This window comes from Trichosurus vulpecula, chromosome 1 (assembly GCF_011100635.1).
Source record: "Trichosurus vulpecula isolate mTriVul1 chromosome 1, mTriVul1.pri, whole genome shotgun sequence".
NCBI lineage: Eukaryota > Metazoa > Chordata > Mammalia > Diprotodontia > Phalangeridae > Trichosurus > Trichosurus vulpecula.
The window spans coordinates 264277165-264291931 of NC_050573.1; the positions used below are offsets into that span (position 1 = coordinate 264277165).

At 37.7% G+C, this 14767-nt stretch overlaps 1 pseudogene; it reads right to left on the reverse strand.

Annotated features, from left to right (window-relative positions):
- Positions 1-2389: 2389 nt before the first annotated feature.
- LOC118836786 lies at positions 2390-3122 on the reverse strand (annotated as a pseudogene).
- Between the last annotated feature and the right edge of the window lie 11645 nt (positions 3123-14767).

Consider the following 14767-nt stretch of genomic DNA (forward strand, 5'->3'; position numbering starts at 1 on the left):
GGTTTCTTAATGATGAAGTTACTTGAAGGCATGATGGAGTTCAGTCCAAGAAATGCAAGCTGATGAGACATAAAGAGATGGCAAGCTTGAGAACCCTTTTCAAATGGAGGCTCTGCAAGGATTTCTTTGTTCTACTGATGAGGGCCCAGTCTCTGGGAACCCCCTTGAATCTGGAATACAGTCTCTGGGAGCCCCCTTGAACTGTCCTTGAATCTTCCAATTAGATCTGGCCTTCCCCTAAGGCCACAAGCCTCACATTATCATTAGGCCCAAATCTCTACCTAGCCTTGCCCTTTGTTGCCCTTTGTTGTGCAGCTACTTCCCACCCTTAATCCCATTACCTCACCTTGCCCTCCTTGGACTTCCCCTCAAGACCCTCCCTAAACCCCTCCTCTAGTCACCCCAGACCACCCCTCAATCCCTCCTACAATCTTTGTGTATATAATTTCCATCTTGCCTCCATGAAGGGGCTCAGATTCAATCTAATTCAGTAGGTTGAATCTGGCCCGCTTGCGGAAACAGGCGTCCCAAAGGGGGAGGGATTTCTTAAGACAGCCCATTGTGGTGAATCCCTAATAAACTTTATCTTTTCCCTTGGCTGAGAAGGCTTGAGTCGAATTCTTTCAGCAGGACCCGGCGCGTCAATATTTTGGGGTGTCCACCACCCCTCAACCTTTTACCTCTTCACTACTATGGTCTAGCTTAGAGGGTGTCAAACTCAAATAGAAACATTTCTCTGTAGACTTAGAAAACCACAAATTCTCTCCACCCTGGGAACTGGGTAATGGGCAACAGAGCAACCAGTTGGCACCCATTCCTGTTCCCAGCACTGATTCAGGCTTCCTATGAGATCTCTTTATAGTCCAGTGCTTTTAGGTCTAGTGTTCACTCTCATCTCTCTTACTATCCCTGGATGCTAGAATGTTCCCCACCACTGCAGCCTCTGCTACCACAATACTCCTAGCTTGTATCTACAGTGTCTATGGATTTCTTTGTCTTCCTATGTTGCCCTGGGCTGGAAAAGAAACTTTCTTGGCTTTCCTAATCAGAATTCACTTTGGTGCATTTGCCAGGTTGTTATGGCAGAGCTGTTTTGGGTGAGATCAGAAAAATGAGGACTCTGGCTCTGCTGTCTTGACTCTGTCTCATAAAGTCTACTTTTTAAACTATGGATATATTGAAGGAGTGTAAAATGTTCTGGTATTACCAAATTTGTATTATCATGAATAAGTAATAAGTATGTCCTAAAACTCACTGAAAAAAGCAAAACACATTGCTGGGGGCTTATGAGCTGCAATTTGGAGAGGGCTTCTGTTCCACAAAATACCAAGAAACTGGGATGGTTAACTGGAAGTCAAGAGTGAGGTGTGGGGCCCTGTAACAACAATGTTGCTTGCTGCTGCTGTGACTGTGTAAGACCAAGAACACCAGCACACAGAAGGGCTGCCAGCACAGATTCTTTGATCTGCTTTTCTAAGGAAAGCAACTTTAATGGGTTAACAATCTCACTTTAATTAAATATACATATATCATTCATTTAGTTCAGGAGAAAAACCAGCAGCCTGAACTTCAGAGAGTATACAAACAGAAATTACAAGCATACATAATATAAACAGAGCAAATAACTGTTAAACCTGAAAATTTGGTTGAACAGAGCTAGGTGATAGAAAAATCCATGTTGTTTATTATTTTCCCTTAAAGCATAGCTAAGCTAGCTTACTTGTGCGTACAAGGAGTCAGAGCATAGGCTCTGGCTGCCTGAACAAAGCAATGAGAAAACTTATATACGTTATTTTAGCAGACCTAGCAAGCCTGTATTACCTCATTTTTTTATGACCCCCATGTATGTTTAACCATGATACGAGAAGAGGATTTTCCTTAATTGAACAGAGTTGTAAAGGATGTTGACAAAAGTCAGTTGAAACTACAGCCCAGCGTCTCTGTGTCTCATTACATTCCATAACATAGTATATACCTGTAGAATATTAAGCAAGGTAATCTCTCTTGGGATTAGAGTAATGTCCTTAGGTCAGTCTAATCTGGCCTTGTTGACAGAGGTAAGGGTATTTCCTGAGCAAACTTTCAGAGAGAATAAAGAAGCCCAGGTCCTGGATCTTCATCCAGTTACTCATTAATTTAGGCTCTGGGTCTGGTTGAAATTAGAAATGATATAAAATAGTATAATATTTTCCACATAACACAAACCAGTCCATCCATAGCAATACATACATAGTTACCAGAGAGAGAAGCAACAACATCTGGGGTTTTCAAAGCCGGAGGGTTGCTTCAATGGCTACCCAGAGTCTCATCACCAATGCTCTTTTTTTTTTTTTTCTACTTTGCAAGGTCTTTATTTGGCCAGAGAAAACACATGGTAATGTGCCAACATTCACCCACTGCTCTGTTTGACTGCCATCCTCTTGTCTCTCTCTTTAGCAATGGTGAGGTGGATGCCCTTGCCTTGGGGCAGAGAAATCCAAGGCTTGTTACCTTTGCCAATAATGAAAATGTTGGCAAGCCTGGCATCCTTCAATGGACCACATCAAAGGAGACTGGATGTCCCTCCCTGTTGGTGATCACACCAATTCACCCTAAGTTAGCTCCTCCAGTCACCATACACAGATTCTCAGTATCAAACTTGATGAAATCTGTGATCTTGCCAGTCTCCAGATCGATCTGAATGGTGTCATTCACTTTGATGAACGGATCTGGATAGTGGATAGTATGGGCATCATGGGTCACCAGATGGGGAATGGCCTTGGTGTCCACAAAGGTCATCCTTACTTTGCACAGCTTATACTTTGCCTCCTCAGCTGTGATTCGATGAACAGCAAAGGGGCCTTTGGTGTCATAAACCAGACAGAAATGCTCACCAGTCTTCTGGATGCTGATAACATCCATGAAGCCAACAGGGTAGGTTGTGTCTGTGTGGACCTTGCCATCAATCTTAATAAACTGCTGCATGCAGATCTTTTTAACCTCATTCCCTGTCAGGGCATAATTGAGATGATTTCAGAGGAAGATGATGAGTAGGAGGCACTCTCTCAGCTGTGGGGGCCTGTGGATGGTCTGGGAGCAAATAAGCTGGTCAGCTTCAGGTGTTCCTTGGGACCACGAGCCATAGCTGCAACGAAGCCTGGAAAAGGCACCAATACTCTTTCAATGAGTGTACCCCTAAAACAGAATGTCCAACCTCAGATCTTATATACATGCCTCAGGGTCCTGGGGCACTTGATTACCTCAGTGCTGAGAAGTACTCCAAAACAAAAGACAAAAGAGTCCCACTTTACCTGTCCCATTCAAACAAAGGCAGAACTCATTAAAGACACTTGATGGCCTTAGCATTTCAAAAGAGAAACACAGCAAAAATGTCCCACCCTAATTACCATAACAGGCCCATGCACTACATTAAGTACATTGTAAATCTGGAGCCCATCTAGACATGAAGTAAAATGTTGAGGGGACTGAACCTAGTCATACAGTCATCATTTGGAGAATCTGAGGAAGCTTAGGTTGGAGAAGGAAGAGCAGAAGTAGCAAAGACATAACTGTCTCACTATCTGAAGAGTTATCATCATGAAAAGGTACTATATTTTTTCTTCCTTGTCAAGAGACTATACAAAAATGACTAATAGGTGGAAGTTACAGAGAGACAGCTCTTGATCCTATACAAAGACAAGTTTCTGAAAGGCTAGGTCTATCCAAAGGTAGAAGGACATGCCTTAGGAGGTAAAGTTTCACGCAAAGGCTGGATTACCAAATTTCAGGAATGTTATAGAGGGGATTGCTTATTCAGTTATCAATTGAATTTGATGAAATCTTGAATGCCTTACAATTATATGATTCTATAAATTTCATTGTTTTCAGTAACAAAAAGGATATGAACCACGATGGGTTTTGATAACCATTTTTCATAAGGTTATGATAACAGTATTCTCACTCTGAAACTCTGAAAACTTAATCATTTTGGACTATATTGAAACTACAAGCAGGCATTGGAAATCACATAGAGCATAAAGAGAGAAGAAACCAAGAAACAAGAACAAAGCAAAGTAATGCCTGCTGTGTCAAAAATGTGACAACATCTATATCATTCCAGTCAAACATAGTGAGAAATAGAACTTATACTTAGTGTGGAATTGCTCCCATTTAAAAAAAAATTTCTTCAACAACCTTTCACAAAGCATCTACCATCTACAAAAAATTATGTCAGAATATAGACTGAATTTTAAAGACCGGTAAAATGAAAAGATATGCTTTAGATTGTTAATTTAAATTCATTAAATACCTTCTTTAAAAGATGTGTTCTATCTTTCTAAAAATTTTCTTTTGTTGGAGAGTATATAGAAATTATGAAATTGTGACAATTTCATGGCTCCTTCTTAAACCAGATGGCCTACATGGCCAGTAGCTCTTATTTCTATAGCAATTTAAGATCTTCAAAGCACTTTGATCATGTAGGATAAATATTTTTTCCTCCTTTCACAGATGATGGACAAGCATTTTTTAAGCATTTACCTTGTGCCAGGAAATAGCAAGGAAGTGACTGGTCCTTAGACCATTTCTATCTGAACTTTGGGGAAAAATGAGAATATGAAGCTTTTATTTACATACATATATACATTCATATGTGTGCATACATATATGTGTGTATCTACTTATATATGTATGTGTATATATGTATGTATGTGTGTATGTGTATATATATAGACAGATATAGATATTTCTGTGTTATATATGCACCAGTGTGTGTAGATGGTAGTATACATGATATGTGATTGAAGAATAGTTAATGAGAGTCCATTTCTGTGAGCATATACTTATTAAATGCACACATTTATATTTGATAAAACCTAATTCAAGGCAAAAATACTGGAATGCCCTTTTCTCCACTTCAAAGGTATGCTATGACCATTTTTTACTTGCTTCCTATATTTGAGAGGGATTTTGTGATTGGCTGCTACTCCAGAACTGAGGTGCATAAAAAGAGCTGGAATGAATTGACCTTTGCCCTTTTTTCCCTGGTGTCCATTCAAATGAATAGAATGAACTGCTGTGTGACTTTAGCTCTCTTTCACCTGTCATGGAACTGGCAGGAACACATGGCCCCCTTTTGGAAAGCTTTTGTCTGGGATGTGGATGGCTCCATTTTTTATTTTCTTTCCTTCCATACAGAGCTTTATGAGACTTCTAAAAGGATGAAGGAGCAGAACATCAGTGATGGGAGCACATACTGGAGTTTGCCAGATTCATGGCAAGTACCCAAGTCCTCTCATGTGGAAACCTATAGCAATATAAAAAATATAATACTTGTATGCAATCTTTCTCATTAGAATGTAAGTCCCTTGACAGTAGAAACTATTTTTCTTTCTTTCTTTTTCTTTATATCCTAAGCACACAGCATAGTGTTTTAACACATAGTGAAGTTTAATAAATGCTTAGTGATCAGTTGATTGAAAGAATGATTTAACAGTGATAATAAAAATAAAAGGACCCTGGAGAATAGGGTTCAAACAAATCCCCAGAATAACAGAGGATTTTCACTGGTATACAAGTAAGTCTTTGCTTTCAGGTTTCCACAGAATCACCTTATTTTTGTGGTAAAAAGCTAAGCAAGAAGTTTCTATAGTGCCTTCCCAGTGCTATCACAGATACTATGTGAATGTGAGCAAAGACCCTCAGTTATTTGTGCTTTATAATGTCCCTCAGTAAAAAAAAAAAAAAAATGTCATTTCTAAGTTCTGAGTTCCAAACTCTCACTCCCTGCTGCCCTTCTCCCCTCTTTGAGAATGCAAACATTTAATATTTATTATTCATGTGAAGTCATGCAAAACATATTTTTATATTAGCCATGTTGCAAAAGAAAAGATAAAGTGAAAAGTATGTTTCACTCTGTATTCAGAGTTCATCAGCCTTCTCTTGGGAAGTGGGTAGTTGATTTCAACATGTGTCCTTTGGAATTGTCTTGGTTTATTGTCTTGATCACAGTAGCTAACAAATTCTTTATTTCGTGTGATCATCCTCACAAATATTACTATATGCAATGTTCTGATGGTTCTGCTTTCTTTATTTTGCGTATAAAAGTCTTTCTAGGTGTTCTGAAACCATCCTGCCCATCATTTCTTATAGCAAAGTAATATTTCATTATAATCCTATACTCCAATTTCTCCAGTCAATGCCCAATTGAAGAACAATCCCTCAATTGCCAATTCTTTCCCACTCCAAAAACAGCTGCTATAAAGATTTTTGTACAAATTTTTCCTTTCCCCTTTTGTTTAATCTCTTTGCAATACAAAACTATTGGTGTTACTTCTTGGTCAAAGGGTAGGCACAGTTTTATAGCCCTTTGAGCCTAGTTCAAATTGATCTACAGAATGGTTGGACTAGTCTACAGTCTCATCAACATTGAATTAGTGCCACATTTTTCCCCATCTAATCCAGGATTTGTCACTTTCCTTTTCTGTCATGTTAGCCTGTTTGATAGCTATGAGGTAGCTCAGAGTTGTTCAATTTGAATTTCTCTAATCAGTAATGATTTAGAACATTTTAATGTGACTATTGATAGCTTTAATTTCTGTCTTCTGAAAACTTCCTGTTCATATACTTTGATCATTTATCAATTGGAAAATGGCTTTTATTTTTATAAATTTGTCTTTGTTCCCTAGGTATTTGAGAAATTTTATCACAGAAATTTGCTGTAAAATTTTTCCCAATTTCCTGTTTTCCTCCTAATTTTGAATATATTACTTTTGTTTGTACAAAACCTTTTTGATTTTATGTAATCAAATTATCTATTTTACTTCCCATAAATCTTCTCTGTCTCTCATTTGTTACATTTTTCCTTCCTCTCCTAAATCCCTTATATCACATTTTATGTCTAAAACATTTATATATTTCAACCTATCTTCATATATGTTGTGAAATGTTGGTCTGTACTCAGTTTCTGCCAAACTGTTTTCTAGTTCTCCCAGCAGTTTTTGTCAAATGATAAGTTCTTACTCTAAAAGCTTGAATCTTTGGGTTTATCAAACACTAGGTTATGATGGTCGCTTAATACTGTGTTCCATTTATGTAATCTATTCCACTGAGCCACCACTATTTCTTACACAGTAACAATTTGTTCTGATGATGACTGCTTTGTAATAGAGTTTGAAATCTGGAACTGCTAGGATGCTTTCTGTAACCTTTTTTTCATTGATTCCCTTCATATTTTGACCTTTTGTCCTAATTTTGTTACTATATTTTTTCTAGCTCTGGGGCAACTAGGTGGCACAGTGGATAGAGTACCAGGCCTAGAGTCAGGAAAACTCATCTTCCAGAGTTCAAATCCAGCCTCAGGCATTCACTAGCTGTGTGACCCTGGGCAAGACACTTACCTGTTTACCCCAGTTCCTCATCTGTAAAATGAGCTGGATAAGGAAATGGCAAACCACTCCAGTATTTCTGCAAGGAAAATCTCAAATGGGGTCACAGTTAAACATGATTGAAAAATGACTGAACAACAGCAACAGATTAATTGGTATGGCACTGAATAAGTAAATTAACTTAGGTACAATAACATTTTTTATTATAGTGGCTTGGCCTACCTATTAGCAATTAATATTTCTCTTGTTGTTTAGATCTATATTTGTGTGGGAAAAAGTGTTTTGTAATTGTGTGCATATGGTCCCTCGGTTTGTCTTGGCAGAAAGACTCTCATGTATTTTAAATTACAATTATTTTAAGTGGAATTTCTCTTCTATCTCTTGCTGTTGAATTTTGTTGGTAGTATATAGAAATAATGATGATTTATGTGGGTTTATTTTATATCCTGCAACTTTGTTGAAGTTGTTAATCGTTTCAATTATTTTTAGTTGATTTTCTAGGGCAAGGGTGGGGAACCTGTGGCCTTGAGGCCACATGTAGCCCTCTACGTCCTTTGATTGAATCCAAACTTCAAAGGACAAATCTCGTTAATAAAAGGATTTGTTCTCTAAAGCATGGATTTGACCAAAAGCTTGAACCCAAGGACCTAGTAGGTCACATGTGGCCTTGAGGACGCAGCTTCCTCACATCTACTCTAAGGTTTTCTAAGTATGCTACCATATATTTGCAAAGTGATTATTTTCTTTCCTTTTGGCCTTTTTAAAATTCCTTCAAAGTTTCTTTGTCTTATTTTTGGTCTTATTGCTATAGCCAGCAGTTCTAGTACAATACTGAACTATATTGGTGACTGCTTCACTCCTGATCTTATTGGGATGGCTTCAAGTTTATTCCCATTACAAATAATGTTTGCTTTTTGTTTTATGTAGATATTACTTACTATTTTGAGAAAGGCAACATTGATTCCTCTGTTTTCTACTGTTTTTAATAGAAATAGGTGTAGTATTTTGACAAAGATTTTTCTGTATCTACTGAGATAATCACATGATTTCTGGTGTTTTTGTTATTGATATGGTCAATTTTACTGATAATTTTCCTATTATTGAACCAGCCCTGAATTATTTGTTTAAATCTTGCCTGTTCATAGCATATATCTTTGTGATATATTGCCTTAATCTTCTTGCCAGTATTTTATTTAAAATTGTTGTATTGATATTCATTAAGGAAATTGATCTATAGTTTTCTTTCTCTGTTTTTATTCTCCCGGATTTCGGTATCACATCCATTTTTGTGTCATAAAAGGAATTTGGTAGGATTCATTCTTTACCTATTTTTTTCAAATAGCATATAGTATTGTGATTAATTGTTCTTTAAATGTTTAGATGTTTCATTTCATTTGTAAATTCATCTGGTCCTGGTGATTTTTTCTTAGGGAGCTCATTGATGGCTTGTTCAATTTCTTTTTCTAAGAGAAGTTTAGTTAAATATTCTATTTCTTCTTCTGTTAATCTGAGCAATTTATAGTTTTGTAAAAATTCATCCATTTTACTTAGATTGTCAGTTTTACTGCCATTTAATTGGGCATAATAACTTAATGATTGCTTTGATTTCATCTTCATTGGTGGTGCATTTACCCTTTTCATTTTTGATATTAGTAATTTGTTTTTCTTCTTTCTTTTTTTTTTAACAAAAGGGGAATTGGCTGAAGACAAAGCTAATTTGGAATCTAAATTCCTTTGTATGATCTTACAAAGCAGGATTTATATGACTTTGAACAGCATAGCCTCATAAAACAAAGAGAAGCAATGGCCAGTAAAACCAGTTTTAAAAAGCTTAGTGAGATATCCAACTAAACAAGGGATCCTAAGCATATTTAAGGATGAAAATTAAAAGACAAAAAAGAAGGAAAAATGGAAAAGATCAGCAAGGATTTGCATAAAAAACCTTTCATCATTATATAGAGTTTAGCCCACAAACTTGGGTTCTAACATCACAGTTAGACATATATTTAGATCAAAAATTTTTAAAAGTCAGTAAAAAAAATAGGGAATCTGCTAGATTGGATTAAGTATATATAGAAGAAATCAATGGTGGTAGGAACTCAAATATTAGGCCATTGCGGGATCAATTCACAAAATATCTTAAGGATTGAAGGATACCAAAAGCATGAAAAAATAAATACCAGATCTTATTAATGTGAGAAAAGGTACCTGAGAAAAAACAATAACAACCTATATATATGCTTTGTTGCATATATAAAATCCTTATGAGACTCACGTATGCACACAAGTCAAGGGATTATCCAAAAATGCTATTCTTCACCTTCCTGAGATCATCTGAAAGAAGAGAATATAAGATTTTGCTGAGCTTCTTGTTTCTTTATTATGAAAAAACAGTCAACTTGGTACACAAAAACACTGCCATATAGACTCTGTCCAATAAGGTGGCTCTCATCTATATGTTGAAATAATTCAATATTCACTGGAAGATTTATGATAGAAATAAGCCTGTCGAATGACCATGGGATGATAAACACCAGGCAAGGACAAAACAAGGAGGGGTGGGGTAGAGTGTAATATCAGTAAAGGTGGGACTTTCTTACTGTTTTAAAATGATTAATTAAGTGTCTTTGATTGATTCTTACTAGTTGCTAAATCCCAGGCCCAAACCCCTATCTATTAGGTGCTAAGCCTATGTGGGCGTGAAGCCCTCAGGGTCCTAAGGGGAATTGCTAAGACCAGAGCCAATAGTAAGAGCTTGTTTCAACAATCTGGCTAGCAGCTTCTGTGGGGGTATAAGATTCACCCACAGCCAGCACCCAGAAAACTGCCAACAGCACAGGTTCTTCTGATCTGCTTAATTAGGGAAAGCAAGGTGAAGGGGTTGACAAGCTTACTTTTAATTCAGCATTCAAATATCATTCAGTTAGTTTAGGGGAAAAAGCCAGCACCCTGAACTTCAAAACAAAATGCAAACGGATTACAAACATCAACAGACTTTGTCTTATTCAAGTCCCAACACATAGTTACCAGAGTTCAACAAAGTTTCAGCATCCGGGTTTACAAGCTGGAGGGCTCCTTAGCTACAGCTGCCCAGAGTCTCCTCATCAACACCATCTCCAGAGCCCCACACAAATGGCTCTGTCCTCCCTTCTCATAGGGCTTCAGACATCAAACATCATCTGAATCACCAAAGCTCAGGCTCTGGTGATTGGTTCTTGAGTTGGCCCCTCCCCTTAGGACCCTGGGAGGTTCATATCCACATGGATTACGTTAACACCTAATGGGGTTTGGGCCTGGGGCTTAGCACCTAGTAAAGCTCACTGAGATAAATTGAGTCACTCAAAGAAAACAAAGGCCATTCTGGTCACACTAGTGTGTACACTACTGGTGTGTTGGTAACCAAAAATGGACTCCTTAGCACTTAGTCAACAAGTGCCCTTGAATAGTTTGGCTTTTTCCCCTGAACTAACTGAATGCTGTTTGTATGTTGGATTGGAGTAAGCTTGTCAGCCCCTTCATCTTGCTTCCCTTGCTTAAGCAGATCGAAAGAACCTGTGCTTTCCCCAGCGTACCTTACAACCCCCCCCCCCCCCCCAGAAGCCAGATGGTTAAAAACAGCTTCCGTTGGAGCCAGAGGCTGCTGCAGCTATAGCCACAGCCGAAGCTGAAGCAGGAGCTGCCGGTAGCAGAGTTGACCTATGGGAGGAAGCTGAACAAGGACTTGAGGCCAGTGGGTAATCTTTTTACCATAGAGGGGAAGCGTGTATATGATTTTGCTTTACACCATCATGCTTCTCTGTGGCCTCCTGGTTACTCTTGTGAGGCAGACTTATTGGGCCTGGAAGCTTTTGATCAAAATATCAAAATGGGGATGCTGGTTCATGGGTTGGTTACTGTGGAGCCTAATATATGTTTTGATTCTTCTGCCTCCTACTTCGAGAGTTTCTTATATCTGGCAGTTCCAAACCTTTCAGACATATATATGATCCTCTCTAAAATTATAAACTCTGCCCTCCTAATACAGAGCTTAAGTTCTGGTTGCTCAGATGATGTTTGATGACAGCTGAAGGGTGTATATAAAGGGAACACAGAGCTATTTGCTTAGGACTGTCACTCTTGGTGGTATGCTGATGTGGAGGCTCCAGGCAGTTGTCGTTCAGAGCCTTTCAGCTTGTAAACCCAGATGTTGGAACTTTGTTAAACTCTGGTAACTATGCATTGAGATTTGACTCAGACAAGGTCTGTCAATGTTTGTAATTTGTTTGTATTTGTTCTGAAGCTCAGGGTGCTGGCTTTTCCCCCTGAGCTGAGTGAATGATATTTGTATGTTGGATTAAAGTAAGATTGTTAACCCCTTTACGTTGCTTTCCTTAGTAAAGCAGATCAAAAGAACCTGGGCTTGCAGTGTTCTGTGAGCTGGTTGTTGTTGGTTTTACACCCCCCACAGTAGCTGCTAGCTGACTTGTTACAACAGAGAGGAAGAGAGAGAAAGGTGCTCATTACTGTGGTGGATGAGATCCTTTTTGGGTTCAAATAGAAGAGGGTTTCTCTGTGGATGGTGAGGTCCTGCTGTTCATGATCACAAATGATATTGTTCAGGGTGCAACTGGCCCTGGATCATATCTGAGAGTGCAGAAAGAGATCTATTACCACTCAAATTAGTTTGGCTTAACCATCTACCCAAGAAAGATCACATAAATGAAAGAGGCCTTTTCCATGGATGAATGGCATATAATTGTATGGACATCCTTGAGATTGTCCACAAAAATGTGTGTGTGTGCGCATGTGCACACGTGCTTGCATATGTGTACACATGCTCAGTACAAATGAACAAATTGTGCCTGGAATGGAAGAGAACAGCCTATATTACCATCAGGAAATTGAAAAGGTCTTCTAATTAGCCTAGCTTTTTCTTGGAAACAAAAGTCAAGCTTTCTATTACTATTGTTTTATGACTGTGAGACATAAAACACAACTGTTTCAGAAAAATTAAAACTGAATATCACACAGAAAGTAATGGCATGATTGGTATGATCAGGTTGCAACACATAATTAATGAGGAAATTCAATTTGAAATAAAGGACCTCCAGGGAAATATATGATAGCAAGATAAGATATCTAATAGGATTTTGCCCTAGGCTCTCTTCTCCCTCTCTATAGCTTCATTTGTTAATCTCATCAATGTTTATGAATTCAATTATCACATCTGTGCTGATAGTTCTCAAATATAACTATAGTGCCCCAGACTCTCAGCTGAACTCTAATCTTGAATTTCAAACTGTCTTTGACACCTCAAACTGGATGTGGAATAGCTATCTTAAACTCAACACATCCAAAATGGAACTCATTATCTTTCCCCTAAATCCTCCCTCCCTCCTACCTTCCCAATTCTTGCAGAGAGCAACACCACCCTCCTAGTCCCCGAGGCTCGCAACCTAGGTGTCATCCTCAACTCCTCATTATCTCTAAGCCTCTATATCCAATCAGCTGCCAAGGCCTATTAATTTCACCTTTGCAAGGATTCTGGAATATGTCCCCTTTCTTCCTCCAACAATGCCACCACTATGTTAAGAGCCCTTGTTAATTCATGTCTAGGTTAGTGAAATAGCCTGCTGGTCATTCCTCCTGCCTCATGTCTGTCTCTACTCCAATCCATCAATCATTCAACCACTAAAGTAATTTTCTTCAAGTGCAGTTTCAACTGTCACTTTCCAAACCAATAAACACCAGTGCATCTCTATTGCCTCTAGAATTCCATGGTTTTCAAAGCACTTCATAACATAGTCCCCTCATTCCTTTCCATTCTTCTTATATATTACTACTTGACATGTATTCCTTAATTCAGTGACACTAGCTTCCTAACTATTCCATGAATAAGACACTCAGTCTCTTGGCTTTTGGCATTTTCCCCAGCTGTCCCCTCTGCCTGGAATGCCCCCCCCCATCTCTAACTACTGGATTCCCTGGCTTACTTTAGGTTCCAGCTAAAGTCTTATCCTCTAAAGGAGGCATTTCCCAACTCCTCTTCATTCTAGTTCCTTCTGTTAATTATATTTTCTCTTAGCTTGTATATATCTTGTCTTATATATTTGTTTGTTGGTTATTTTTCTCATTAAACTGTGAACTCCTTGAGGGCAGGGGCTGTCTTTTGCCTCTTTTTCTGTCCTCAGTGCTTAGCACAGTGTATGACACACAGTAGGCATTTAATAAATACATGTTTGGGTTTTTTTTTTATTGACAGATGGGCTGGTCACATAGTAAGAGCAAGGGAGGACACCTAAACAGCCTGAGTGCTCTCCTGGTATCTTTGGCATGTCAGTAGAAAGGAACAGAGTACTTTGGCACAGTGGCTGCACACTATGTATAGAACTTTGGGGAGGACATGGATTAGTCTCAGAGTGGACTATCAGGTATGAATAGGATTTTATCTTTTTCATAAGAGAAAATCAAAATAAAAAGCATCAAAATGAATAACAATTCTATATTTAAATATGAATTTTTTTAATTTTAAATTCAAGTGCTTCATTGTGAGTATTACACCTGTCTCACAAGGTTCTCCCATAGAGACTATAGGTATTTTTACTGTATCTTTGAGATCCTAATGGGATGTTGCAGAAGAGTCACTTTGAGCTGGTAGTTTGAATTGAAAGTTATAATTTCCTTTCTATAAGGCATTTCTTCTTACGGAGTTGTTGAGAGATTATGTGGGGCAACATTGGTCTATGAGGATATGTAAAGTTTATGTGGAGAATAAAGAGAGAAAAAGGGAGAGGAAAACATTCCTTATAGAATAATCTTTACTGTTACTTTGTGAAGAAACAAAATAAAAAGATTTCTGTGAAAATCTTTCTAGCACTGCCATTTTATAAAGCATTGTAGAGACTGTTTTCTGTAATGACTGAAGAAGAAAAGAAAGGATTAAATTAACCTATTTCCTGGGAGACTGAATTTAACTTTTATATTTAGGAGAAATATGAAGAGGAATCTTGAGCAATTTTAAACAGTATCTTGTGTGAAATGTCTAGTGGAATTTTATTTCTAGAATCTGTGATCTTTCCTATTTTCAAAATATTGTAAATAATTACCAGAGTTGTTTTTATTATTGAATTCCCTGTTAAAATTATATATTTAATAGCTTTAATATTTATTTAATCATGTGATCAAGGGATTTAATATACAGGGAGAAATTTGAGTAACTACTATTGGGAGGCGATTTCTCTAGTTTATTCAATAAATTACATTTAATGAATTGGTGTGAGAGAAAAAGTCAACCAATTAGTGAGAAAAATGATACAATTTTATTAATTTATTATAAGGAAAATATCCAAACATTCCCTTGGGTTACTCTAAAGCTCAGAATGTTAAGATTAAATACAGAAAGGAGTCCAGGGCTAGGCTAAGTG